The 26,268-nt window shown below is 43.1% G+C and overlaps 1 long non-coding RNA gene across 5 annotated transcripts in view; it reads right to left on the bottom strand.

Annotated features, from left to right (window-relative positions):
- Positions 1 to 23,812, bottom strand: part of LOC104150111 (uncharacterized) — a 57,340-nt gene extending 33,528 nt beyond the window's left edge. For 4 of the 5 annotated variants that reach the window (XR_011139489.1, XR_011139486.1, XR_011139488.1 and 1 more), the window contains exons 1-5: positions 23,698 to 23,812; positions 22,645 to 22,941; positions 21,797 to 21,837; positions 20,276 to 20,465; positions 2,623 to 2,725 (exon numbers count right to left, since the gene is read on the bottom strand). This is a non-coding gene — a long non-coding RNA (uncharacterized lncRNA). The remainder of the gene's footprint in view (positions 1 to 2,622; positions 2,726 to 20,275; positions 20,466 to 21,796; positions 21,838 to 22,644; positions 22,942 to 23,697) is intronic. The other variant, XR_695501.2, reaches the window with a different exon arrangement.
- Between the last annotated feature and the right edge of the window lie 2,456 nt (positions 23,813 to 26,268).

The raw sequence follows: 26,268 nt of genomic DNA, 5'->3' as shown, positions 1-26,268 counted from the left end.
ATAGTTGTGTAGGACCTCAAAGCACCGCTCAGTATTACAGGGTGCCTACCGTGAAACCAAAGTGGCTTAAACCCAGTTCAGCCTGGGAAGGTAGATGAGATACTAGCTTGTATGCAACTGCTGAGCATCAGATCTCCAATCATGGAAAAAGAGGTTGAATTAGCCAATGGCTTCCATGTGTTTTCTCCATTCCTGTCCATTTCCCATCCTCTCTGTTCAGCCAAATCCTTCTTAGGACTTTCAAATGAAAGCATCAGTGCAAGTCAGTGGTTCACAACAGGCATAGGATGCAGATTCAGAGACAGTCTCTTCCCCTACCCCAGCACTTTCACTCTTCTCCCGTCTTCTTTAGAGAACAAAACTTCCCTTCGTGTTCACATTTTGTGTAATTAAGACTGGTCTACACATTTTTTAAGAGAATAACCCCAGTACTCGGGTAACACAGTAGGGGCTGCAGGACAAAGTAAACAAGGTGTCCTTAAAGTAATTAAGAATGGCATGGGCAGGTCTTCAAACTTTTCCACCGAAACATTTTATCGTTGGAAAATTGCTTAGTCAATGATCATTTGGGGCAGTCTTCCTGATTTTAGCACAAAATTTAGATATATATTTTTCAGAGATTTAATTTATGAAAAAAAAAGTGTTTTGGCCAAGCACCAATATGCCTTTATGCAGAGATGCTGACATAGTCGTTTCCGGCAATGGAAAATTCATCCGTTTCCTCAACGGGCAGGTTCCAAAGTTGAACTACATTCCCCAGGATGCTGCTGTCTTCATTTTCATGTGTGGCTGTAGTGCATCATGGGCAATGCTATCTAACCTGTGGGTCTAGCCTATGGAGGAGGACAGGAACGTCTGAGAACCAGTGTCCATGGCGCTCCACAGCCACATTTGGTTCTTGGTCAGAGTATTTTGGAGGCTGAGATTCTGACAAACAAAACAAAATACCATTCCCCTCCCATTTTCCTGAGGAAAAGTTCTTTTTTTGTCGCTGTTAATAAAATCATCTACAAAAGAAAAAAAAATCTGTTTTTCCTTACTCTAACCAATTGAATAGGAAAATTCCCCAGCATAGGCCACTCCTCAGGACCAGAAGCCGTAAAATGATTAAAGGACAACGCTTTCCTCCTTGCCATTTAATTTCGAGTGGTTTCTCATGCAACACACCAAGGCTTTTTCCTCCGGCTCAGCTAAAGCTGAAATATCCCTTTCATATGCCACATGGAGTTTCTGGCCTCACGAGGAACCGTGCAACTGGTGACAAAATTAGAAGTCACAGAGGGAAAAAAATAACAGAGGAAAAGCATCTCCCAGCTCTGGCTGAGCTGGGAGAAATAATCCCCTGAACTTCTGCTGTCTGTTTACTCAGGAAAAGAACACAAGGCTTTTTTTTTTCTTTTTCTTTTTCTTTTTTTTTCTTTTTCTTTTTTTTTCTTTCCCTGAGGAAACCAGAGAACAGTTTTAAAAATACCAAACCTTCAGCGTTTTCACTTAATTACAGAGTAGGAGTTGGTGAGGGCACAGCATGGCTTCCTTTTTGTGCTGCTGGCTGCATTTTTTGGTGGCTGATGTTGTTTCATTTTAATTTTTTAGGCTTGGATTTTGTTTTGGTTTTCTGGTTCTCCTTCTCTTTTGGAAGCGTTCTGCAGCAACTCTGTCCTTCTGTTTTGGGAACTCTTGGGGCTGTTGTTCAAGTTTTGTGGAGGTTTCGTTGTCTGAATGCAGCAGGGACTCAAATAGCACAGCCTAGGCGGCAGCCAGTGCGTGCACATGTACTGAGAAAGGGATTTAAACACCTGTAACAAGGAAGACGATCCTTAGAAGCCGTTAAAATGGATCATTTTCCAGCCTCTGAGGAGACAACGCAATTCTCTATCTAATGCTCTTTCTGTGTATGCATAGCTGCAAATAAATCCTTTTGCCTATAAGTCTTTCTCAGCATCTTTTTTGCAGCTCGTGCCTATATTTCTCAGTCGCTCACCTTCTGCAAAGCAGACACAGAAGGACTTTCCCAGACGCCAGGACACCAAGTGCCGGAGGATAAAGTACAGCATGTGCACGCCATGGATGCCAAGAGATTGGCGAGGATGTGGCAGCCTTTGATCTGGCTTTTGGGCAGGATCTGTAAAACGCCAGCAGCTGGGAAAGAGTTGGGCACAAGTGGCTCAAGGCTGTCTCTGCACGCACTGCCTCTTGGGCACCAGTCAGGAAGAGGAGAGACTGGGGATGTTTGTAGGCTTCAACCAAAGAAATATCAGGGACCCTGAAGAGCGGCTTGGAGTAGGAGTAATTGACCCTAGTGGTGGCACCTACACTAGTAAAATAAATAGGACCAGAGCCCAAATTCTGGCCCTGAGGACAAGTGGCACAGCTCGGTGCAGCTAAACTCCCCAACCTGCCTCCCCAAAATAGCAGTTTGGCCTTACCCAACTACCCCCACACCGAAACCAGACATTTTCTGCAACACAGTAAACTGGAATGAGTAAAAAGCATGCAAAAAAGAGCATTAACAGTTAAGCAGTGCGAGCAATCACCAGGCAGTGCTTGCTCCATGCCCTGGCCCCGTGCAGTTGCTTGTAGTCCTAAACATACTTCTCAGCCTATATAGGGTCATCAAGGTACCTGCTCGTTGGGCTTGGAGTTGCAGTGGTTGCTCAGATAGAGTGGACTGCATTCGACGCTCAGTTTTCTCCAGATCTATCTCTTTGCTTCTCACTTTCCTTGTCTGCCCAACTCCAAAACAGCCAATGACAACAGAAAGAACACAGAGATTGAGTTTGGGAGGTCAACCGAAAACAAACACAAAAGGGGAGAAGAAACACCCACCCTAGCTCCTTTCTCTTTGCCCTGTAGATGCATATTTTGCCAACTGTCATAACTCTGGCTTCGTCCCAGCAGGATGACCCTCGAAATCCAGAACTTAAAATGTTCTCTTAAAACAATAACAATAAAAATATAAGTGTACAGGCTGCTCACAGGCCCCCTGGAAGAAAGTCCCTTCTCAGACACTTTGCATTTGTATGAGAGCTTTATACTTTTATTTGCTTTTGGTTTTTTTATTAAAAGAGAAGGGGGAAGAAAAAAAATCCAAAGGCTTTCAGTCCCATCAGATGTTTTTATTAAACATGAGGATGTTTTAAACGTCTTAATAACAAGGCTATGTCTTGAAGTCTCGGAGTACGGCGGAAACTACCTACCCAAGTGGAAATGTAAGAAACTACCTACCTAAGTGGAAATGTAAATAAAGGCCATTTGCAGCTAACAAAATGGATAATGGCATTTTGCGTTACCCAGCAATTCCAGATAGCTAGGCCTGGCTATTACCACCCTCTTTGATTGCCTTCGCCAGACCACAGAGTTCTTCGCAAGCCAAGAGCCATCCCCTCTACTACAGTTACAACAAACTCCTAAAGATGATCTTAGCTGACAGTTTATTTCATGCAGCTGTCGAGCGCTCCAAGAACAGAGTATGGCAAAGCCACTATGGTTGGGCTTTGGGATGAAAGAACCCTTTAGTTACAGGAATTGCTTTTATCCAATTACTCTATTTTGCAGTTCCTATCACCGCAACCATGCTCTCTCTACCGTTACGCTTGTTTTCTTCGTGCCCAGCCATGGCAGGAGAGAGAGGAAGGGGAAAACAGAGCGAGGGGGGAGCAGACCCACATTTTTGTCCTTTCCATAAGGCTCATTGCTTCCAACAATGAGCATTAAAGTAATAAACAGCCCGTGCAGGGCCCCAGTCAGTTCCCACAGCTGTTTCCAGACATCTTAGTTTGCTGACCTCAAGAAACAGCCTGATAGCAGGCTCTAAGTGACAATAAGCACATTAACGTTTGTATTACTACTATTAATAATACTACTATTTTCGTTTCCTAAAGCTCTAGCCAAGACCAGAACCCATTTTGCTAGGCAACATACAAGCTATGAAGACCATATTCTGGTCATCTGCCCAAAACGCACAACTTGGCTACTATGGCACTGAAGGGCAAAAAAAATAATGAATCATTCACACTATTCAGAGCAGGATATTTTTACCTGATGTCAAGCTGCTAAAAGAGGGGCTACAGGCTATAATAACTCCTAACTCACCCTGTCCAGAGGATGCTGTCCTGTGGTGACTAGACCAGGTGGGATCTATCACTGGAGGAAGAAGCCCATCTGTTCCTCTCAACTACATTAGGAGTATCAGTGAATAGCTGATACTGGACTCTGAATGTTTGGATAGCTAAAGTTAGGTGAGATGAATCTCACCATTTCTGTCCAGGACTGCCAGACCCTGGTTTCTCCACGGTCACTACAGAGACGTGGTTATGACCCTTGTAGCAGCTGGATTGATACAGCTCTCAAAAAAATATGTACCACCCAAAACAGCCTGCAACCTAAATAGACACAACACGCAAAAGGAGGGAAAAGAGAGATGACACGACTGAAATATCCTGTGACGTATGACATAGGATGCTGATCTTCAGTCACCAAACTGGTGATGCACTTGCTTATATATAGCAGGCCTGGCTTCTGCTGAAGGCCATTCCTTCCTTTTTCTACAAGAAACTTGAGCACATATCATTCCTGGTGAACCTGGCGTCAAATTGTCATTATTCCTCGGTAATGTTGCCATTTTACTATCCAAGGTACATACAGGTATGCTGTAGACTTGTTCTGCATGGGCATATTAGACATTATAAAGACAGTGAGTTTTCAGTAGCTCAGCTATAAAAATGTACAAAATCCATGAACCTTTCTTGGAGATATGTTCTAGGTAGAAAAAAGAAGCCAGTTCTGGGGACATCCTTATTCTAGGAATGACTGTCAAAGAACAGCTAAATTTCACCCTCCCATCCTAGACACCTCTACTGTCTTGAAAGGAATCATCTAAGGCTGCAAATAAGGTCAAGATTTGGGCCATAAGCCAGTAGAGTTAGACACAGGTGAACGGTATTCCCTGACGAATATTTCTAACATTTCTTCCTCCAAAGGAGCTCTCCTCCCTTATTTTAGACCTCTGCATGCTATCGTCTAGTGTAAACTATAAACCTCGGGGTCCATTGTCATTAGCGGAGGTATATCAATGAGGCAACTTATGACATCTCAGGACAGCTGTCTAAGCTCATTGAGATGAATCACTCTCATAATTACTCTTCATTTACCCTAGAAGGAGCCTGAACGATGATCTGTGACTAGAGGAAACCCCTTTATCAGATCAAGTAGTGTGATTATAAGCTACTAGCGTCAGCAAGTTTCAGTGGTCCCATAACTACTCCCCTTTGTCTGTTAAACAGCTTGTTGCACACCTGGAAAAATTACTTGATGTCTCAAGACCTCGCAGGTAACTTTCTGATCTAATTAATTGGCTTCGCTTGTTCACCCTGGATGTCTGGAGGAATAAAAATAACGAATAATGCAAAGCACCATTCACAGTCTCTCTGGGCTAGGGAAAAGCTGTTAATGAAAGTCCACATGAGCTTGAAAGAGTAGAAAATTAGGATTTCAAAAGTGGTCAACACAAAAATGCCATGACCTAACTGTCTAACACATACTAGACATCCGTGTCAATGGGACCGAAGAGCAGAAAGTGTTTGTTGTAATTAACTGTGTATACCTGGAAACTTGAAAGAAAAGTAATAACTGGGTTGGAAAAGGAAGAACTGATGCATGGTTAAGAAAGCAGCCAAAGAGGGCATGCAGGCTAGACAGAGGATGGAGGAGTGCTTTCTATTGGGCTGCCATAACATATGATTCATGCAAAAGAGTCAACAGGTTTTAAGGAAAACAGAAGTTCATCCGTAGCGAGAGGTAGATCGCATCAAGTCTACTGCTTGAGGATGATGGAGGGTTTTTTACTACATGGCATTCAGCACCAAGAAAGAAATCTGAGCTGCTGTGTGGCTCACAAATCAAGCTGTGTGGCTGAGCAAAGCAGAATCAGCATCAAAGTAGTGGCAGTATCCAAATTTACAGGAAATAGCCAGCATTTTCACAAAGTCTGAGATGAAATAAATTAATGGCCCTTGGCCCTTGACGGTGCAGCAGTAAAGGCTCTGAATAATGGGACACTAAGCCACGGTTTCAAGTCCTGCCTCCCCTAAGGCTAGGAGGTAAGTGGCACATGCGAGAAGATGAACGGGATGAAAGTCATCATGATGCCAAAGGGAGGGCATGCCATTTCTGCTGTCAAGCCTAAGAAGAATGGTTTTGGAAACACTAGAGTCATACTTTCAGCCTCCTGAATGCCTCCTTAGGGAGCCGTTCATTCTAGTGCTATAACTTAAGACAAAAGACTTGCATTTTCTAGCACATGCGCAAAAACCACATTCCCAAATGATGTTTGGGTTGTACCCATGTCATTACCACAACTGCAGACACAGAGAAGGGACTTTTACTTAAGGTATAGATGGCCTTTTTTTCAGTATGGCTAACTGCTGCCCCTCCTAATTAAACGCAATAAAAGTATTGTCATTTGTGTGAGAATGTTTTCAAAAATTCAAGCCCTGAGTTCTCAGCTTCCAACAGCAGTATCATACCTCCCCACATACATTCCTAGTTCTTTTAAGGAATAATTATTAAAATTATGATCTACCATGGACTGTACAAATGCAGAGTAATGGTAGTTATGCAGTAGGAGTAATGCAGAGCTAAGAGACGCATTCCTCACCCGCAAAGATCAGCCGTATCCCAACCATCCCTATCAGCTGCCAAGTTGTAGTCTCCTTAAACACTTCTAGATGGGGATATTACAGCTCTGCCCACAGAAGATTAATATCACAACATGACAGAAGAGATTGCAGGAACTTTGTGCTATCTACACAGACAGTACAGAAACAGTCTCAGAATCATCTCTCCCTTCACTGATAATCTAACCCAGATTAGATGTCCAAGTCTAAAAAATGTGGCTCATAGTTCTTAAAGGTCAGTAAAGCAGCCAGTATTTTATTTGGCTTTGCAATTCATAACATAATTGTGACGATATAGAGAGAAAATCAGTAGTTCCCACTCAGCCACCCTGTACAAAGTTTTATCGTTCTGCTTCTCGCTCCCAGCAGTATCCAGACACCATAAATGAGTTTAACCGTTCCCTTTAATGTAAGGTCCTTGACAAGTGTCCCTTTGACTCTAGTGGAGCTACCGCTGTAATAATATTTCTGCCGACACAAGGCAGGACGCTCGGTTCTGCTTTCAGTGTTGTTTGCTTTGCGAGGCTCTGCTGGGTGACTGGCCCCATTGTTCAATATTGAGGCGGATACTCTGAGTCACTTTTCCTTGTAGAAAATCTGTTTTCTATAAAGAACTGGCAACGTCATGAGTCATTTACCTTTGTCACCAGTTGGAACCAAACGGATGACTGAGGCCTGGGCACTGAAAGCAGAAGTTAGCTTCCTCTGGAAGATACGCAGTAAGTTTGATCTTCAGCACAGCCCAAAGAAAGAGAAGCTCCAGAAAGGACACCCACAGGCCCTAAGCTATTGGACCAGATGTGGCCTAGGAGTTTCTCCTGGCCCAGAAATAGGAATGAGTTATTAGAGCTGCTGAGGGAAAACATGCCTCAGAGACGTCCCTAAAACACTAACTAGGCCATGGGTGTAACCCCCTTCCCCATAGGGGTGATCTTATATTCCCCCCCACTCCCCACTTAAATTACTTCATGGAGGTCACACGTACATGAGCAGGCTTCTTAACTGACATGTCCAACATGACACTCTGAACTGGCTCCAATCTCCCTCTCTTCTGCAGCTAGTCTGGGTCATCATGTATTTACAGGGCAGTACCACAATTTCGCTTCTACTCGGTGACCGTATGTGTCCAGTACATCTTAGATCTTCTCGGTCCGGTTCCAGAAGTTCCGACGTGGTGAAAGACCATACATTGCAGAGTTAGCTTTGACCCACAGTCTGTCACTCGGCCATTCTCACGTCTGCAACCTGCTTTTTCAAAGACCTTAAGTCATCCTGTGATGTGGCCTTACTTGCTGAACCTGCATCTAGCTCTGCAGTCAGGTTCCCATCGTAAGGTGTCCTACAAAAGATCTCAACCACTGGATCTCAACCTAAGAAAATCTGCTCATTGAAAAGAAGCTCATTCCACATCTGTAATAAATGATTACACCTTTGTTTCCATATTGACCCAGCTACTTTGGGCAAGATATGAAGAGGGTTAATATGAAGATATTAATCCTTACCTGTCTGGTTGGATGTGATAGACATGGAGCCTGAATAGACCATTGCAGGCTGTTTTGACATTATCTCTCCCTCTTTCTCCAAATCAAAACTATGCAGTCCAGAACAAAGTCTAACTCATTTCTGGCAACAAAACAGATCTAAAAAAGGTTCCTGCTGCAAGATCCTGCTGGTATCTCAGCCCTTCACTGAGCTTCAGGAGAAACACTGTCTAATAACCTGAACACAAAAGTGCCTGCATGCACAGGCTGGGTCTGGATGGGCTTCCCTTTGTGTCTTGACAAGAACCCTCCGAGAAAAGATAACAAGTAGAGAAAAGCCCAAGCTGCAAAACTGGGATCTAAACTCATCGGCTTAGATGAGTTCTGCTCCTCTGTTCCCTCCTGCAGAAGAAAAACTGCTGCAAGGCACCTGTTGAATCCCTCTCGGCACAGGAAAGAAAGAGCCTTGCAATGATGAAAGCCAGTGAGGCTCAGCCAGAGAGCAAATCAAACTGGGCCCATGTACTTTTCAGGGTTGACTTCATATGATGTGGACTCTAAGCCTTGCTGAGTTTGTTTTTGTCTGGTGCCCTAAGAACAGAGTATGTACGCCATGATTTTGTCCAAGGGTGCGCTCATAGGAACACCTATCTGTCTCCTGCTGCATCCTTCTCACAGCTTTTAACCCCTATGCCAATGTCAGGTAAATTTGACAAAAATTCCTACAAGTTTCTGCAGGGCTTAATGACGATCAGCATCCAAATAGAGACAAGAGACTTCAGAATTTCTCTCGTCTAGAGAAAGGCTATGGTGAGAGCTCCAACTTTATTAATGACCAGAGAGATCACGTGGAGGAAGATTTATGAAGGCTCTGAATAAGAGGAACTGGTCTTCTTAGCTGGAAGAATTCACTCCCTGGTCACAGAGAAATCTCTGGTGCTCTGTAAGGTACAAACTCACACAGGCCCTCCTGCATGAGTCAGTAAAAAAAATGAACCAACCTTGAAACGCGTTGGAGATCAGACGTCCTGATTTCCACTGGGATTTATTTTGTTTGTTTGTGGGGGTACTTTTTCGGTCAGTGGAGGTTTTGGAGCTATAGGACTGCTGGTGACACATTCTCAGATATTTTTGTTGTGTCCTTGAGAGATTAAAATCTTTTTAGCTGAAAGAATGTTAGTTTTTGAAAAAGGAGGGAAACGAGAAAGGAAGGATAGGAGAGAGGGCAGAAAAGAGGGAGAAAGGAAGGAAGGATAACGTGACTATATAATCCCTTAACTCCAGGATCCAGGATTCGAAATAAACTAGTATTAACCAACTTGACCTCAGTGAATTGCCAGCATTCACTGTCAGTTCAGTCTTGAAATAAAGGTCATTGCAAGCACTGACAGGTATAACCCTCTTCTCCCCAAAGTAAGCGTAGCTGGATTTCTGTGGTGTCTGGTTAGCACTCTGTCAGAAGATCAGCTTCTACTGAAAACAGTAAACAGCCGTGAAGGGACAAGAGATTCCTGTAAACTTTTCCATGAAAATATTTCTCAGGATATGAGCCAGCTGCAAAAAGGAGTGCTGTAGAGATAACCTCTTGGAGATGTCAAACAGGCTCTCCCCAGAAGAGATGTCATGTTTTTGACAGTGACAACCTTTTGCTCCCTGATGAGATAACTCCTCTGTGCATGTATTAAAAAGCTTAGCAGAGGGATGAATAAGGGCTGGCATTCATCATTAAAAGGGGAAGAAGTGCCTGGACGGTATAGTCATTCTCAAGCTAACATAAAGGCTGGATTGTGAGTTATACGAGCACCATAGAATTATGTGCAACAACATATACCACTGACTGGATTGTATGTTTCTCCATATAATTTACTGTCATCTTACTGATGTGGTCAGATTAGAAGATTATTTGTAGGCATATTACAAATCTTTGCTGGCTTTAAGGAAAGGAAACATTTATATTGGCCAGACATTTGGGATAATAAATCAAAAACTCAGTAATCCATTAAAACAATATAGATAGGAACCTGAAGGCAGATTTCTGGACAAATTACAGAGCCCTGATGTTACTTCTGTTAGAGCAAAATTAAGCAACAGAAGGGCAGGGAACTTGACGCACAATTGGTGCTATTTCAAAGCCTTCTTTGAAAGGAGAAAACGGATCTAGTTTTGCAGTGGGTGGGTGCAGAGGTTATACTGCTGCCTGCTGAATTCTTGCACGGCGAAACAGCCGCCTAAAATGGCAAAAACTCTTTCACCCCCTTCTGCCCACTACTATAGGAGCAGAGAGAGGTCGGGTGGACACAGATGTGGCCAGGGCACCAGACAACATTTCAGATCGAGTAGGATAGACTCGGCCCAATACGGGGGCTCCACCTGTCAAAAACATCAGGATCCAGGGAATCCAGGATCCATCATCAGGATTCAGGGAATGTGCAAGGGAGCATCTACACTGCCTGCAGTATGTGGCAGGTGTGCTGTGACCACAGTGGAGAGGTCTGGCTGAAAGTCTTGAGCGAGAGGGTGTCGAGGCAGGGGAAAGGGAAACCCAGGCTCCCACCAGGTGCTTGATAAAGAGTTTGTCATGTGCCAAAATGCACACCACCAGGCCAGGTCATTCGGAGGGGGAGCTCTTCACTGTGGCTGCAGTGAGACATGAAAAGGTAGAAGAACAGTTCTCCACAGCAAGGCTCTGATTGGGATTTTTGGCTGAGAAAGCAAACTCTGCCTGTGCCTCTATCTGCATAAAACTGTTCTGAGAGGAGAGACTGGTAAAACAAAGCTTTTCCTTTTGAAGTTTGACCTTATGAATGATTTTTAATAAACCTGGACCATTATTGCACCCTTCGGGCCAACATTCTGAAGCCCCAGGAACTGACGGCAGAAAGTGCATGACTGATTTGTTGGAGATTCTCATGGTCATTATTTTTAGATCATCTGTGTGTGGTGCGGTCTTTACCTCAGCTTCGTATGAGTCAGTTGGAATCAGCTGCTGCATTATGTTATACAAAAGTCCTTATTTTCTCTCAAAATTCTGGCAATGAATGTACCAGAGTGCTGTCAGCTTCCTTGGCTCTGAGTGATAACTGAGCTACACAGTGCTAGAAGTAAAATGCGTTATGAAAATGCGCTCAGTGGAGGAATGGGGCAATAAAAAGCTTTGTAGGTACAACATATGGCATTGCAGCAGACTGGAAATAAATGGGAACATGTACTGTTTTTAAGCTCAACAGACTGACAGCTACAGCAGTGCCAGAAACAGTGATACTAACGGTAAAAGAAACCCAAAGCCACATGTAATTGAAGCAAACCGGGTAGAATTTGGCATTTGCAATGCTAAGTTAAGCTTACAAGAGGAGTACATAAGATAAATGCGTAAGTCAATGATAAATTGCATAACAGTACCTGGAGAAAAGCACTTATTAATAATCTGTTAAGCTCTTGATCTCATCACAAAGGGTGTTTGTCAGAAATGCAAAAAGATCAAAGCAGTTGAGGAAGAATTTGAGGATATTTTTTTCTGAGAAGAGAGAATTTCCCAACACACTATGGAATGCCACTTGATGATTGATGCTTTTTGAAGACTTCCCATTAACCAAAGGGCAGAGTCTGGAAGAGGAGCTTGATGACTTTGTTGCCCTGGGAATCACAGCAAAAGCAGAAAAATCAACAATGTAGATATGATCACTGGTTCTTGTAAGGAAAAAAAGTAAAAAAGGAGAGAAAGGAGAGGGAGAAAGGAGAGAGAGAAAAAGAGAGACCTAGAACCGTGTGCTTATGAAGAAGTCCCAAGGGAACTAAATACATATGGAAAAGGAAAAAAAAAACGTATTATTTAGAAGAAAAGAAATTCTGGGAAAAAACCCTTTTTTATGCTTGATGCAGAACGAGACTCTGGTCTGCACGTGGCACTGTTAAATTTTGGAATTAAACATCTATTAAACGTGTACTAAAACATCGATATCCCTTGACATTTGTTCAACACAACACTAAAAAAAAAGCACTCTTAAAAGCTGACATCCTACTCACAGGGGACATGCGGGTGCACAAGGAGAGAAACGTCTCCATCTGTTTGAAGTCCTAGGAGCTGCCACCACTTCACAGAGGCTACAGTGCAAAACAACAAGAACAGTCCCATGAGACAAGCTTTGCTGGCCAGCTGAAGACTTTTGCCATGATAAAAGTAGGAACGAATCAGGGTCCTCAGATGACAAACCAGATAGATAGAAACTCTTTTATCTGATGAAAAAGAAGTGGGATTGATTCACTTTTGAGCCAGGAGAAAGGAAAAGGCCAGTAAAGCCTTTTGCTGTATCAGTCAGTCAGATGGGAATGGATTCAGAGGGAGCTGTCGATGCTCAGACATTGGATGGTGATGAATTTGTGATAAGACAGAAGTGAGCTTAGACTAACTTGACACCAAAGACTGGTAAAATGAATGCAAAAGAATATGGAAATAATATGCTTTGGAGTATTAAAGCGTGTTCTCCTTTGTCATTCTCCTGGACACAATTCCTTTAACTCCTTTGATTGCTCTCTTCTGTCAGGAAGAGGGCTGGATTATGGAAAAAATACTAAGACTGCTAGCAAGGTCTTTCTCTTTACGACTATTTCTTTGCTTTTAGTAATGATGAATATTAATTTCTACTCTTCATTTCTACTTAACTAAGTCCGGGTCTATAATCCTTTTATTACTGAGAGTCAAACATAAAAAAAAAGGAACCCTGTCGCAGTCCCGCAGAGGCACGGAATTACTTCTTTTGTCCACATAGGCTTCACTCAAATAAAACAAGGGAATGCTGACATTTTTGAGCCCCTAGACCTGGCACAGGAAGTGCTCACCATCACTAAACCAGAGTGCTAGCGGTGCCGCAAGAGGAGACAGAGGTTTCTGTGGTTCCTGTCACACCTTAGGAATTACTTGAACACTGAGCATTGCTAGTTACTTTTAAGCTAATAATATTGTCATAAGAACCTGCAATTCTAAATCATATTAACCTGAATTGTCAATTATTGTTATGTCAGGCTGGAAAGGGCAGATTGAGGGAATTATTCCTTTAACAGACTTTGGCATAACCCAGCCTATTCCATTAGTCAGAGCTCACACTGTGCAGTGTGGGAGAGCTAAAATTCAGAGCCGTCAAGGTGACTCTGCCAAACATTGTGACGTTGGGTTCAGAATAACTCTGATAGATTAACGTCTGAGAACAGAATTTCTCCCTGCACAAGCAGTGTGCTGCATAGAATAAAAGATGCCGCATTAGAATTAGTAGCAATGAACACATATTTAGCTCTTGTAAGTTATAAAATGAAAAAGGATTGGAAATGCTGTCAGCAAACGTTATTGGCTGGAAGGGAGCCTAGCTTAGACTAAACATTTATTTAGACCCTCCAGATGGATCTTGAAAGATTTTCAGACACTTAAAAGTGCAGCCAGTCTTTAGCAGAGGAGGAAAATGGAAATAGTTCTGCAAGCACCTATCTTAAGAAGGGTTGGGTCTTATCCAACTTTTAAGTAGCTGAAAGTAGGAGAGAGAAATCTTACTCTGTGCAACTTCCCTTATGATCTATTTTGAAACTCCGTGAACGCTTGCAAAATTTGAACCAAAGTGTAGACTCCTCTAGCAGTCGCACGGTCTCATCACCCCCTGAAAAAGAGCCAAGATAGCCATACAAAAGTGGACACCAGCCCTTTGACAATTTTCAAATAGAGCCTAGAGAGTTCGTTACTGGGCCAGGAACCTGCAGTTCTGGACTCCGCTCTACTCCAAAGCAAAGTACTTGCAGTGTGCTCAAGCCCCATGAACCGGCTTCTCTATCCACCAGACATCTGGGATTGATTTAGACTCTTTAACTATTCTGCACAATTGTTCCTATATTGCTCCTCCTCTTCATCAAAAGCAGTGGAGATACAGATCCTTTTTCCAGAAAAGTTGCCAAACACATGAGCTATTTGTTTCTCAGAGGAGTTGACCCTCTCTGGACAGTTGTTAACAACCAACCCTTAGAGTATCTGATGGCTTTTTATTCCTTTTTCTTTAAGCCCTTGGGTTTGACCAGCACTGCAGTCCAATCTTAAAGATGTCTCCGTTTCCTGTAACTCATAAACAATATCATGGGCCAGATTCTCAGGAAAACTAAATCAATTTACCTCCATTGACCTCAAAAGGAGTAAGCTGATAGGTATTAGCTGAACACTCCATCTCTCCCAAAAGGTTCTGCTGATTTATGCCAACAAGGGTCTGACTTAGTATCTGTCTTGCTTTTGTGATAGTTCTTTGGCTACTATTAAAGTCCAGCATCCTCTGGGAGCATCTCCTAGCAAACCTGGCCAGCCGTACTGGGTCAGAAAGAAAATCAAGGCTAACCTTGAAAACAAAATACCTTTAATGGAATTAATTTGGGAGTGCTTTCTGCGGAGAAGTCCAAAAGTCCTCCTCTCTCTCAAAATTGTTTTCCAGGTCTTTTTTTCCCTTGTAGATATTTTCGGATGTCTGCACACAACGGCTTCCACTCCTTGGAAAACCCCCATATATACAAGCAGCAAAACCAGCTACCCTTTTGCACTCCCTATCTTATACCTGGGGCAGAGACAAAAAATCCATTGAATTTGCCAGAATCCTCTCTTAAAGGAAGCCCGCACAGCATCAGCCTTTTGAGATATCCTTCCCAGAACCCATTTTTCCTTCTTTTACTTATATGATGAACCTGCTTTGAGTTAAGTATTTTGGAAGACAGATAGAAGCAAGGAAGAAAGGGATGAAGGGAGGACAAAAGGGCAAAACACCACATGTTGCTTCCCATTGGGTTTCATTTTTAGTGCTGCTGTATTTGAAGTACAAAGTTCCTTCTGAAGATGGTAGTATCTGTTTCTGTGGCACCTCTTTTATTTGGGGACATTCTTAATTTCCCCTCCAGCTTCACAAGAAGCCCCCCATATGAATGCCATGTTCTTTCTCCTATTTGCTGATGATATTCCTAAATAAACACAGCAATACAGCAGTGATTATGATCAGCTACTTGGGCAAGGCATTCCAGTATCATGCTTCAGCAATTGTCCTACTGACCACTTTACAACAAATATCCAATCATCCGTCTTGAAATCAGAGTGTCTATAGAACAATAAAGCTGGATCATGTTTTACTCAAAAGAACTGTGAAGACAACACAAAAGAGAAAAAAGTTCCATCTTGGGGTAAGATGCAGCTTAATAAGTTAATGGAGAGGGTGATATTATAGGCCGTGCTATTATTTCTGAACTCCGTGGTCCAGGAAGCTCCTGGAGCCTGAAATTATAAGTCTGAAGCAGGTGAAAATCTCCACAGGTCTTGGTAGCAGTCATTTTCATTTCATTGCAGGAAGAACGACTTCTGGCGTCATCCCAGCTGACTTCTGCAGCAGTACTCAAGTTTCTGAGGATTAAAATGTTCCCTTGTCTGCATCTGAATTGCTCTTTCAGAAGCCGAATGGCAGAGAGGAGGAAGTGTAACTGTCCTGACCATTTCTTTGCAAGGCCATATTCTTAGAGTCCTGCCATGAAGGCGTAGTAAAATCACATGGGCCAGACCAAGGCTGCAGACCCAGTATCAGGCTTTCTGTGCTGGCTGTAAGGGGGTAGCTGGGAGGGCACATTAGACAAGTGCAATCATACAGTGATGCTTGTCCAAAACAGTCTCTCAGTCTTCAGTAAGGTCCACTTCACTTCCTGGACATGAGATGGGATCTTTTTGCTTACTAAACTGTGAAAGATTATTTTTCCTGTGACTTATCTGACAGAGTTTTGAACTCATGTAAAGATTTGTTCTTTACCATGTCCTGCGGTAATAAGTTCCACAGTTTAACTGTATCTGACCTGAAGAAACAGAGCCTTTCATCTATTTTCGATCTGCCACCTGCTAATTTACTGATGGAGAATTTCTTGTAGAAAGTCTCTCTTCCTAATAGCTCTGGCATTTGTTTATTTGAGTGAGAGCAAGGGAGAAGGGAGACCAGAAGAAAAGAGTTAAGCTACTGACATAGAAATTATGTAGGCTGGAGATCTAGGCCTGAGACAAGAATTCAGAAGAGCAAGATTTAAGGCTTAGCTCTGCTAAAGACATGACCTTAGCCAGGAAGTTAACAGGAGTCAATCCCAGTTCAAACCTTTCAACTTTGCTGACCTTGTATGTTCAGGTCTCGAGCTAGGAAGCAGCATTTGTGCCCAATGCAGAGACCTCTCAGCTTTCATCCCTTTCTATAGATGTTGTGTGGGAAAGGCATCTTCAGCAGGCTGCTCTGTGGGGGTATCTTCCTCCCTTATGTGAAGGCTACTATTAGGACTTTACCCCAGCAAAGGCAGTGCCTGGGCCTCCTCACACAGCTGATCATGTATCATGCTGCGCTGATATGGTGTGCTAGAACAGGGAGGGATCACAGGGTAGAAGAAAGGCTATGGTGCAACTCTATGTGGCAGAAACCAATTGTGTAACTCCTGACGCAGATCTCCTGAAGTCTAGTACCGACCAGGCAAGTTTCGTGTTTCATCTCACCTAACTTGAATCTTTGGCACCGTGGACACCCACAGCTATCAGCTACTGTGGGACAGAAATAGGCCCTTTGAGGGAATGATTAATCTAAGAGGTGTGCAGTGACAGTTTTAGGCATTGAGGGGGAGCATCACTGGCTTCAGGCTTCTGCTCCTGAAGGATACCAATCTCCTCCAGTCTTATCTTCCATCTGCCAACCCAGTACAGATGTCTTGGGCACCAGGGGGACCTCACTGCACAATGTTCCTACGCACCAGCAACTTAATTCCCTTCGATTTGTCTGCATTAGGCAGACTTATCTCTAGAAAGCTCTATATTTCTCCATTAACAAAAGAAAAGCAAGTGCAACTTGTTGAGATGGAGACATCTACTTTGTAAGTATCTAACATTAGCTGAAAGTGATCTTGTCTTTAATATAGCTTCCAATGCTGGCATCCTATGACCACTGAACATGAGCCAAGTTCATTCAGTTGCTGAAAAGGACAGTTTTACTTTCTCCATAGGGAATTTTTCCTAGCCATAGGTCCCAGCCCTCACCCTTATGCTAGCACTGGTGCCCTGTATTGCTATGCAGTGATTCAGATAGGGAACTGATCCAAATGAAAGTGATTAGTAAGTTGTGTGATCTGGTAAAGAATAACGTAAGGGATGATTTGGAAATGCATGGTAGGGGGTGGAAAGGAGGGCAGGTAATAGCATGGACATAGCATAAAGCAAATGAGGAAACCGAGCCTGAGCCTCAACTGTTGAAAGTTCTTGGTTAAAATCAGTCTCTGTAACCAATTAGATAGCATGGTTTTCTGAGTTTCTCAGTGAACAGGGAATCCCTTGAACTTCCTTTCCCTGAAGAAGATCAGAGAGTGGCCTATCTCCCATCAGCTGGTAAAATAACGTTCCCCTTCTCCAGGCTTTCCAGGAGAGTGTGCCCTGTTGGCTGATTTTTCAACGCAGAATGTTGCCAAGTGAGAGATAAGATGCAGGCAGGAGGGGAAGAAAAGCAGGAGGAAGCTAACAGAGAGATTGATTGAAAAGATTACAGGGAGAAAACAGCAAACAAATGCACTTCCCGCAAAGACTTTCTCTAGCGCGTGTTCAGGACCAGACAAAAACTGCATGTCATGGGGCAAAGACAGACATTCACCCAAGCTGAAGAGCATGCATGGAACCATGTGATGGGGAGAGGAGACGTGGCCCTGGGCTACAGCAGCACAAGGAAGCTAGTTCACTGGCTGTAGCCTTCAAGTACAGTTCTTTCGGGACACACGAAGTCACAGTGTAACTCAGTGCAACACAGCTCCTACCAGGTAAAGATATCAAATCAGAGACCAGAGCTGCATCTGATACCTGGGGCACCGTGCATCTTTCTTCAAGGCTCATATACGGATTACATGACCTGCCATTTAGGTGTGCCTGTCTCTCTGTATTCAGTATATAAAGCAGCTGTGGTCAATGTAAGCTGCAAAATATCCAGAGTTTAAAGTCAGTGGAAGCACTATACTAACTCATCCAAACTCATCTTCATCATAGGCCACAGAGGGAAACACTATGGAGGGGACAAAGCCGCAAATAAATGAGATCCAGGCCCAGCCTCAAGTGAGTGTAAGTTTCACATTAAACATGTTTGTGGCACCCTTAGGGCCGTGAAAAAGCAGCAAGAAAAGAGAGCAAAATCTTGAAAAAATGTTCAGTGGAGCCTCCTATCACCTGAAATCAAAGGGAATGACCAGCAGCTGCTAATTATCTCTATGCTAAGGCACAGAGCAGGCAACTGATTCCTTCTGAAAGGAGGCTATTATTCATTTCCATACCAAAAGCCATCCAGCACAAAGACTGGCACAAAAAAGCAACGAGACCTTCAACTAGGAAAAGAGCTCATAGGAAACACCAAGGGGACAAATACTATTTTGAAAGACTCAGTTCTGCAGGAAAGGCTCCATTTCAGAAGCAGTGATAGTGCTTGATACCTCACTGGGGTGCTGCTAGGGATTAACGTAGGAAGAGAGGAAACAGCCAGTCATGCAAGATGTTTGCAATGAGAAGGAATAACCCAGCTGAGCTGTGAATGTGAGGTTCACATGGGCATGAATGCTCTTCTAATGCGATGAAGAAAGATGACAGGAAATAAAGGTTTTTTTGAGAGCATCCCCAGCTTTAAAATGGACACTAACAGGAAGAGAGATGTACTAAATGCTCTCTGACCACAGATGATATCTGTGCACCAAAAGTCTACTTTAGGGACATGAAGGAGGATGTGGACTTTCTACTCAGGCCGTATGATGTAAGTCAACCCCCTAAACTAAAAAGGCCTAACATCTGATCTCTGACAAAGGCCAGAAACAGATGCCTACAGGAAAGTATAGGAGCAGGGCAAGCACAAGGTGAAAATCTGCAGTTCAGGAGCTTCCTAGGCTGGATGTAGTGCCTTTATATGTAACTGCCCTATGCAGATTTGTGCCTTCCCTGGGTTTGTCTAATCACCTGTTGAACCCTTGTGAACTTTTAACAACTACACCGTCTTTGGCGAGAAGTTCCGTAGCTTAATTATATTCCATATGAAAAATCATCTCCTTTGACTTCTTCTGAACCTGATACCCAGCAATTTCATCTGATTTCTGAAGCGCTTGTAGTGCAAGAGGCAATGAGTAACAGTTTCTTAGTCACCTTCCCCATACCACTCAGGATTTTATTGACCTACAAAAGAGAAGCTCCTGGAACAGGTTCAAACACAGTGCATTCCTCACCTTACCCAACTTTCCATCACCCAGCTGGCTCACAGGCAGCTTCTGTGAGTATATTTAATGGTAACCTAATAAACTGGTCATACTTAGGTGCAAAGAAACTTCTCCTGCTCTGGAGGGCATGTTCTGGCTGAGACTAAGGCTATGTTTGTAGAAATCCAGTATGGAAAGTAGAGAGACCTAGGCTTGAGAACAGCTTTGGGTCTTAACTGAAAGAACAGAAATAGCTGTTGTTGGAAAAAGCAGGAAAATTCATTTATGGCTAACTCCTCATCCCTCTGAGCTCAAAATCAAACTTACGTTGACCTTAGTGCTTGACAAAAGTGTCTGAGATTCAAAAGTACGTAGGCCTTCCATGCACGGATTCCATTTAGAGCAGCAGTTCTGTCCTCTTAAAAATTTATGGCAGTATCTCAAGTTCTTGCCTCCCTTTCCCCTGTTATCCTCACCACATCAGTGGCTGGACTGCCAGGTCCCCCTCCAGTGGATGGAGGTTATTTTTCAGATGTCAGATACATGCAAACTTCTCATCTTGTGTTATGAAATCAACGATGCGATAAATGAATTTAGACTCTTTCTGTGGCTGGAGGGGAGGAAACTGTACGAAAAGAAAATGGGACTTTGTGTTGTTGTTTTGTTTTGCGGTTATTGAGGTTTTTGTGCTTGCTTTAAACCACCCTTCAAGATTTTAAGGCAGAAGATTGAACTATGTAGATAGTTCATACAAAGCACATGATAATATAAAAAAATACAGGATTTTTCTTTTCCTAGCCTTAATCCATTTTCCCGCTACAGAAAGGGACAGAAGGATATCAGTTAATAACATATCAGCACACACACACATATGCACGATAAAATGCTCACCCATTTTTAACACTCCTTTTAATGCCTGGAGGTCAACTCCTGATGATTACAAGCAGGCAGAAGTCTCATAGAGGCCCTTTCTTATATGAGTAAAGTTGGAATAAGAACTTTAGCTTCAAGTTTCTGTCCTGACACAGGAGCTGCTGTTGCTTTAGTAATTTCTACACATCACGAATGAAGTTCATCCCATCTAGCATAAGAGAAGAGAAGAAGTGAACTTAGAAGGAAGCAAAAGCAGATTCCCCCCCCCACCCCAAATTGTGTCGCAGTACTCAAAAAGGAGATACTTAGGTTAGAAAGAAGTGGTGGGAACACTGGCAGAGGGACTCGAGCAAACATTCTTTTTCTTTTTTTTTTTTCCCTATGTTTTAAATTCATAGTGACTCTTCAGTCTCTCCTACAGCTCCTGAAATTAAACTGGAATGATCCAGTCTTTTCAGAGTTAAAGATGTCAGTTTTGGGGCTGCACCCCCAGATTTGCTGCCTTCTGGCTCCTACAGTTTCAGCAGAAGTTTATCAGCCTTGAGATGTTTGGAACAAACTGTGCTGGATTTGGTGAATGGGCATTTTCCAGTGTGGTGTTGCCTGATTAGAAAATGTTGCTGCACTTTATATTCTCATTAGGAGCAGCTTTCTTCTCCCAAGTATCATGTATTGTGCATGGGAGGCTAGCTACTGACAATACGGCTCTCTTAAGGATGCTATAGAAAAGCTCCCTCTGTTTCTGTGAGAAAACAAATTTAACCTACAGCAGAGGGAAATTGCATAACAGCTGTAGGTCTTTTAGCTGGACAAGAACTGCCAAAGATATCGCTATCTGTAATCTTCAGGGTATGACAATTGCCCACACTTGGCAGTCTAAGACAAGGGGATCATATTTCTTCCAGACCTCCCACAAAAATATGCAGCAACCCCACACAAGGTTGTGGTTTTTATTGGGAACTCTTTGAAGCCATTCATCTTGCTACAAATGAACTCTGGCATCGTTAATACTTGTAAAGGGATGGGGTAAGAATGGCAAATATCTTCTGACAATGACAGCACTTCTTTATACATCGTCCTTATGGTACCCTCCAGAACCAACAGAGTCAGTTATCACTGCATTTCAACTGTAAAGCCGGTTACAGTGGAACAGTCCATCTGATAAGCATGACTATTATGGCAATGATATTGGAAATGCTAAACCACTTCACTGTGCACGGGGCCCTCCATTAGCAAACAGAAGATTCTCCTCCCTATGATCAGCAGACAACCCAAGCTGGTCAGTCACCCTTTGGATTTCCTTGACAGTCAACAGAGAAAAGTAGGACAAACTATTAGTTTAGACATCTGCTTTCGGAGCACATGGCAACCTGCTCGTAGGAGCAGGATGCTAAGAGCACCTGGTCATACCAACTCTACTGACAAAGGGCTTAATTCAGTTGCCTAGTCTGGAGTATCTAGTGATACCAGAGATGCCCAAGGGTACCCCATCTAGCTTCCAGCTGCTGTTCCTGAGGGACAATAGGCTTTCATACGTACTGTGTCACATCTGCGAGCCCCGTGTGAAGGTCTCACATTCCCTAGGAAATATAAAGTCCAATTAATATCTACGTTTAGGGAACTGCGTTGACTCCTAGATCCCCCCACACTCCATACAATGACATCTACAACTGAGCTTGCCTGATGGACGGTGGAGAGTTAGTCAAAATCATTAACAAGATCAGCAGTGAGTGTCTTTCTTTTATTCTACTGTAGCTGTCTACAACAGATCAGATAAATTAAAGCCTGAAAGTAAAGAATGTGTAGTGTGGAACAACCTTGCAGCAGAAATGACGAAAAGAAAGCAATGCTCCCCATTGTCAAGCGCATCCTTAATAAAAAGGCCAGGGAACAAAAAGTTAGTAAACAACATGATACCTCCATGTCATGGACAATATGTCCAACTGTGTTTGAACAATTAGTTGTTTACTGCTGACCCTGTGCTGTTTGTTTTTCCTAGGAGAGATTAGTAAATGCTACTCAACAAGTACTCAGCCTTTATGTGTCCAGAAGTGTCTAGAAAAGCTCAGCTTGCCCTTAGCTGAGTCACCAGTCTCCGAGAAACTCTGTTTTGGAGAAAGAGAAGCCCAGATTCTTCCTAAACTGACTGTTATAATTATTGGATTTCCACCAATTTTCTTGCTTCGAAGACTTAAGCCAGCATCTACCTGAAGAAAAGTGACTTAATCCCTCTGTGTTTCAGGTCCCCAGCTGGGCACTGAGAGTGATGCTATACTGTCTGTTCAGGAATTCATCAGAGATATTGTTTCAGAGTCCATCTCTGCACAAGCACCCGACCGAGCAAGGCTACCAGGTTACGGTGCCGTGTAATGCAAACACATACTTACAATAAAGAATGATGAATGGTTTGTTATCTTCATCTCTGCGCCTTCCAGGAGTTGCTATTGAATTCTGAAGAGTTAAGTTAGAACTTAAGAGAGGCAGCAGACGTGCTACAGTAAGAGTCAATCAGCCATTTCAACCAAAAGGAATTAATGCCAAAGCTCAGTCTACCAGTCTATCATTATTTCTCACTTCAGGATTAATCCAAAACTCATCAAAGGCTGTTCAAAGACTCCTCTTGACTTTCATGGGTTTCAGATCAGCTGTTTTGCAATTTTCCCAAAGCAAACAAAACCGACATGCTGAAAGAAATGCAAAGAGAGAGGAGAAATATGGAGTTCAAACGCAGACGCTGAGCATTTCCTAATCAGGAGCAACTTCATCCCATGGGATTACAAGAGAAATGTTTGGAGATATGAACAAACTCTGAAATGCAGGCCAGAGCCTGCAGCTTGCTGGCTGTTCAGGGAGAAGTGCTCCATGTAGCTCTTCCCCTATGGAAGGCACAGGGCTGTTCTTCCTTAAATGAAAGTTTGTGCCTATGGGCAATTACCAGCATGAAGTATAGAGCTCTAAGTTTGCAACTTCACTTGTTTTCTGATGACTTTGTTTGGTACAGGTCTTTTCCAGGTCCTGGATGACATCTGCCAGCCTTCTGTTTTTCTCATATACCTTGGACATCTGGATTTGCCTTGAGCATATGGGCTTGGGACACCTGGTGTCCACATGTGGGCAACCAAATCACATGCCATATGTCAGTGGAACCCATGGTAACTTTATGTGTGTGTTTAAGACAGCTGTGATCCTCTCCTAGTTGGAGCTGTGACCCACCGATTCAGGAAGCACAGCCAAATACACACACAAGAAGAGATGGCTTTCTTTATATCACAATACCACCTAAATGGAGCAAGGGTATCAGCTATTGGTCCTTAATGAAAGGTGGGAACCTTGCTAAAAAGTCATTAGAGTTTCTTCTGGTCACTTGGTAGCGTGGGAAGGCCACACGTGCAACACAAGCTGGTTATTTTGGAACTCACTATCAAAAAAAGATTACTCACAGAAATGGAGTTTGGTGGTTTCTGAGGGATCAGTGATCGCAGCCTGATATAACTCCATTTGGGAAGATGGAAGTGTCTCAACCAGCCATTTCTACCTTGGTACTTCTGAAATGCCTCTTGCCTCCAACCTGGAATGAATTATGAGTAAAATTGATTCAGTGGAGGAAAAGCAAATGAAAAATGTGTGTAAACTCAGGGAGTTTTTATTAGATATCTAAAAAGGTGTGATTTCACAAGGGCAGATGGCAAAGTGAAAACAGAACAAGAGAGTCAGAAAATCGATATGAAATAAATGGAAAAACAGAAGGAAAGAGAGAAGGAGGAGATTTTGAGCTGCACAGAGGTCCATAATGGAAGATGCACCTGGAGGTACAGGTACAGGTTAAGGACCTAGAGGATTACTGTCTGACAGGGCCTATTTGAAGGAGTTTCTAAAGCACGTCTGAAGCAAATTGTCTTGGTGGCACCAGTAAAACTATCTCAAATGATATAGAAAGGACAAAGCTGTTCAGTAGCATTGAGGAAAAAGTTAGAAAATGTTTCCTATTGAGAGAGAGTGAAAGAGCTTCACCTCTTCATTTTACCGAAAGGAGATTGAGAGGTGACTCAATTACACCAGAATAAGTACAGACCCAGCGAGAAAATACTCTGTGCAAAATGGCTGTTTAATCCAGCAGAGAAAGGCACGCTTGCTGGACGATGAAGTTAAATAATTTCAGCTGAGATGTTAGGTAAATTTTCTTTTTAAGTGAGAGCAATCAAGCGTTTGCACTAATTTTAAGGAAAGTGGAGGACCATTGAACTTTCAGCTCAGATGAAATCCCGGTCGGTGAGACGGTCACAAAGCTGTCAGTGAACGCAGTACAGGATTAACCAGGAGAAACTCTGTGGCCTGTGCTGAAGGAGAGTTCGGATGAGCTGATCTAGGGGTTCCCTCAACTTTAAACCCTCCAGGCAGTTTGCAGCCTACACTGACCAAAACAGCTTTGCAAACTGGACACGGAGAGAGTGTCACACCTAGAGAGCTGTTCATGCAGTCTGTCGATGAAACTCGAAGGAAGATGAATGTCTGGAGATGCCAGTCTCTTTCAAATGACAAACAGCAGTCTGGACAGCAAGTTTATAATGCTTGCCTATTTTTCCTGCAGCAAAAGCTAGACAAGCTTTTCCCACCCCGCAGTGCCTAAACGTACGCAGGGAATTGTCTCCACGTCAAGGAGGTAGGATTGGGTTGACTGAGTGGACAGTTGGACGATCTCAGCTATTTGAGCTCATGTTTCCTTCAGGAGTTTCTTTTGCACAGCCTGATGGTGTTTTCCCTCACCTGAGCAGCAGAAACTGCTTAAATGCTCCTAATGTGTTGTGCATAGAAAATAGAATGGGCTCATTGAAATACCCGTGAAAGTCTCATGGGAAGAGTAAAGCTCCTATAAAACATGGACTTAAAGTAAGCACTCACACTTCCGGTGACCAGACCAGCAGAATGCATGCAATCAGTTGCGCTGTCTCAAATGAGTGGAGGCAATATCTTAAAATACACTAACGCTTTCATTTGCAGCTCTCTGGTCATCCCCATCGTCCTAAATGATATCTCACTGACTGGGCCATTCTTCCCTTCTTCATCCACTATCAGTTTACCTGCCTCTCCTTTTTCTCCAGATCCATTTTAACTGATATAATATTTACACTGCCTTGGGAAACATTCTTTTATCTTTAAGAAAGTGCTCAGGTTTTCCATCCAATATTCCCTTTTATTCTTTCACAGCAGGCAGCATGGAGTACAAACAATATTTCAGCTACGCAGATGTGCTGTCTGAGCATGAAAACCGTGGTAAAAGTAATGGAATTTTTCAATCACAGTGCATTTGCATGCCAGATAAGGAACAGAAGAGATAGAGAGAAAGAAATCAAGATAGCCATTGCTAAGACAAAATATTACAGAGTGCTTTACACAAATTGGTGCAGATAATATCAGAGTAAATACAGTGGCCTAGATCTGATTCTGGGTCAGCAAAACCTTAAAAGCATGCGTGCCGTGCACATCCGGAAGCAAAAGCTCACCAAACATGCAAAATATCTGTGGGCAGCGTGTGTTCAAGTTGGTAGTCTGTGCACCGTCTTCAGTGCACTTACTACTAGTACTAAGAGCCGGAAGGGATCAAAACAAGCCATGCTACTATAATAAACTGGTTGAGCGAATGCGTCTCCTTCCTTGGCCATGACAGCTCTTTAGGTAGAGCCAAGGACTACAAGGATGCAGGGAAGAAGGAGCCCCTAAAGATGGGTGGGGATTGTGGAATGGGTTCCCTAGAAGACAATTTTGCCGAGCAGAGGGAAAGGGGCCTTTAATGGTGTTTTAACTCATCATGCAGTTTGTGCTATAGGGCGAGGGAATGAAATCCAGAAATGTGTCCCCAGCTGAGGACAGAAGGACATTGCCTTGCTGCCTGTGTAAGCATTACACTCTGAGCAGCGAGAGTTCAGGCAGCAAATAGCAAGTTTAAAAATAATCCAAAGAAAGGCAGTGTTATGGCCAATGTTTTCAAGAGTTCACTCACTCTTAAGTGATTT

This window comes from Struthio camelus, chromosome 2 (assembly GCF_040807025.1).
Source record: "Struthio camelus isolate bStrCam1 chromosome 2, bStrCam1.hap1, whole genome shotgun sequence".
NCBI lineage: Eukaryota > Metazoa > Chordata > Aves > Struthioniformes > Struthionidae > Struthio > Struthio camelus.
This window is presented reverse-complemented; position numbering and strand designations above follow the sequence as displayed.